Below are 3,825 nucleotides of genomic sequence, written 5' to 3' on the forward strand. Positions count from 1 at the left end.
TTCCCTCAACATAACTCAACACACAGCCATTAATGTCTAAACTGTTGGCAACAAAAGTGAGTACACCCCTAAGTGGAAATGTCCAAATTGGGCCCAAAGTATCAATATTTTGTGTGGCCACCATTATTTTCCAGCACTGCCTTAACCCTCTTGGGCATGGAGTTCACCAGAGCTTCACAGGTTGCCAATGGAGTCCTCTTCCACACCTCCATGATGACATCACAGAGCTGGTGGATGTTAGAGACCTTGCACTCCCCCACCTTCCGTTTGAGGATGCCCCACAGATGCACAAGAGGGTTTAGGTCTGGAGACATGTTTGGCCAGTCCATCACCAAGGCAGTGGTCGTCTTGGAGGTGTATTTGGGGTTGTTATCATGTTGGAACACTGCCCTGCGGCCCAGTCTCTGAAGGGAGGGGATCATGCTCTGCTTCAGTATGTCACAGTCCATGTTGGCATTCATGGTTCCCTCAATGAACTGTATCTCCCCAGTGCCGGCAGCACTCATGCAGGCCCAGACCATGACACTCCCACCACCATGCTTGACTGTAGGCAAGACACACTAGTCTTTGTACTCCTCACCTGGTTGCCGCCACACACGCTTGACACCATCTGAACCAAATAAGTCTGCTATCTTCAGCAAACTGTATGCAGGCTTTCTTGTGCATCATCTTTAGTAGAGGCTTCCTTCTGGGACGACAGTCATGCAGGCCAATTTGATGCAGTGTGTGGCGTATGGTCTGAGCACCGACAGGCTGACCCCCCACCCCTTCAACCTCTGCAGCAATGCTGGCAGCACTCATACGTCTATTTCCCAAAGACAACCTCTAGATATGACGCTGAGCAGGTCCATTCAACTTCTTTGGTGGACCATGGCGAGGCCTGTTCTCAGTGGAACCTGTCCTGTAAAACCACCGTATGGTCTTGCCCACCGTACTGCAGCTCAGTTTCAGGGTCTTGGCAATCTTCTTATAGCCTAGGCCATCTTTATGTAGAGCAACAATTCTTTTTTTCAGATCCTCAGAGAGTTCTGTGCCATGAGGTGCCATGTTGAACTTTCAGTGACCAGTATGAGAGCGTGTGAGAGGGATAACACCAAATTTAACACACCTGCTCCCCATTCACACCTGAGACCTTGAGTCACATCACTAATTGGGCCCAATTTGGACATTTCCACTTAGGGGTGTACTCACTTTTGCTGCCAACGGTTTAGACATTAATGGCTGTGTGTTGAGTTATTTTGAGGGAACAGCAAGAGTGTCATTTCTTCAGTGTTGTCACATGAAAAGATATAAAATATTTACAAAAATGTGAGGGGTGTACTCACTTTTGTGAGATACTGTATATACCAATTTTAATTTAGGTGCAGAATTACTAAATTAAATTACATGAATATATTTATACAAGCATACATACATACACTATATTGCCATTGTGAGGGGTGTACTCACTTTTGTGAGATACTGTAATTGGTACGTGTGTAACAGTGTTAGATCACAGGTCTGGAGTTCGATTCTGAGCTCAAGTTTCCTAAGTTCTTGCAGAGTTTCCTCCTATAAAATGTGTACATTTCTTTTTTTTTTACTCACATTCATAAACCCTGAGGGATGCAAACTTTTTCTTGAAGAAAGTTTCCTAAAACAGTATTTTATCAGCTGGTGTCCAATTTTGTTCTTGATGATGAAGTTCAATTGAAAAAAACAGCAAAAAAAAATAAAATCCACTGACATTATAAAAGCTTTACTGCCACTGATTATCTTCCCAGCAGTGAGCACTGTTCCTTACCTACCCACATTTTGCTTGAATACTGCAAGCTGGCGAAAAGTGCAGTGGCAGACTGAGCTGCTGGCAGTCATGACTTGTATGAGTTCTGTCAGCCCAGACAGCCAAAAACAGCATGAAAGAGCTATAAACCTTTGGCAATGTGAAAGAAACAAGGTGAGGCTTCAACTGCAAATATACTTTGAAGTCATAGTCTATATTACATTCCTTCGCTAATAGTTGTGTTTTTGCTGAATATCAGTACTGTGCTTTATGTGCTTTTTCCTCCATCTCTATTTTTGCTGATAGTCTCCAAGCACTTTGGATAAAATGTGACTGTAATAACATATCCCGGGTGCTCATCACTGGCCCCACCATGGCTTCTGATGATGACATTTGATGAAAGAGAAAGGAACCAGTGTATTGTACAGTTCACAAATTTACATACACCTTAGCTAATGAAATTTCAGTCAATTACATCACACTTTTTTTATATTACCAAACTGTTCCTGTTTCAGTAATACTTTATGTCCTTGAAAGGTCATAGTTTTTTTTTAATTGGAGCATTTATGGAGTATTGATGGAGTATTGTAGCAAAGAAATGTAATGTGAGCCATGCACATAGAATTCAATAGATCCACCATTGAAATTAGGTCATAGTTGAATTTGGGTTTGTGTTGGGAAAACCTTAGGAATGACTCAAATTCAAGCAATCACATTCATCCTGTGAGAAAGCTCAAACTACAACCAACACAAGTTACCTAATTCTAATAACACAGCATGCATACATAAGGAACTTCTATGGGAAGTCAGTGCTGGCTCAGAGGGACTCTATGGTTCAAAACCATTCTCTGTGTGCTCAGTAACATGCTCTGCTCCTTCAGCTGCAGGTTGAGGTTACTGGATGGATGGAGCAGGGTTGAGGTGCATATCAGACCCAGTCCCCTTCTGGCCTTCACCTGCCTCAAGCTTTGGCCTGGGCAGTGTGGTTTGGTAGGGGGCCAAAAGGGATCCCCAAATACACAGATTGGTTCCTGGGTCTGCTTTCTTAGTTTGGTGAGTAATACTGGGATCGGGATAAGAGCTGACTTTGGGATTAAAAACAAGTTTAAAAAAAGTCAGGATTTTAGATGAATTAAATATTGCTGCAACAGCAAAAATTTGTTGCTAAGTGTGAATACTAAACACCAAAACAGGGAAAGTTTGTGCTGGTAAACAGATGTGCTGGTAATTTCCATCAACCTACTTGCATTGCTCAAATATATTTTGTTTGTCTCTTTAAAAAGTTTGAAACTCATAAAGAAACTTACTTTCAAACATTCTGGTTTAAGCCAGAGCCATGACCTTAAAATCATGCTTGAAAATGGCTGTGGCTTTTGTTTTGGGAAACGCCTCTCAGTTTTGTCTCCCTCTCACTATGAATAATTTCTACAAGAGCAGAACCATATTCAACTGAACTGGAATTATCCTCTGTTCATGTAGGCAGGCATATCACAAATAGCATATTTATCCTTTTAATCTCCCAACAAAAAGCTTCTGTAGGCACAGAGAACATCCTTAGTGACTAGAGAGGAAAGTGCTAAGGCAGGATTACAGTGCTGGAGAGTTCCCTTCATTTTGTTTCATCCATCATCATCATCATCATCCCAGTGTTTTTCAATATATTTATGATCCATGCTGTCTCAGCTGAGCACACTGCTGTGCTTGCTCAGCAATCAGTAGGAAAATCAAGGTGCTGAGCTACTCAATACAGACTGGACAAAGAACAAGCACTACTACCACAGCATTTAAGATGGAAGAGTAATAACAAAAGATTTTTTGGGGAAAAAAAGGGGGTGGTGGTGGCTGAGGAACAAACAAAACAATATATATCAATATACACAGGCATAATTTTGTGCGCTGTATGTCATAAAATTATAATACGGCACATGAGGTACTTAGTGACTTACGTTGATATTAGGTTATGTATTGAATCATACTGATACAGATGTGTCTGGAACACACAAAACAGCAATAGCAAGCACAACAAACCATGCTTAAATAAAGACCAAGACATCAGAGGTATT

Source organism: Hemibagrus wyckioides, linkage group LG06, assembly GCF_019097595.1.
Source record: "Hemibagrus wyckioides isolate EC202008001 linkage group LG06, SWU_Hwy_1.0, whole genome shotgun sequence".
NCBI classification, from domain to species: Eukaryota; Metazoa; Chordata; class Actinopteri; order Siluriformes; family Bagridae; genus Hemibagrus; species Hemibagrus wyckioides.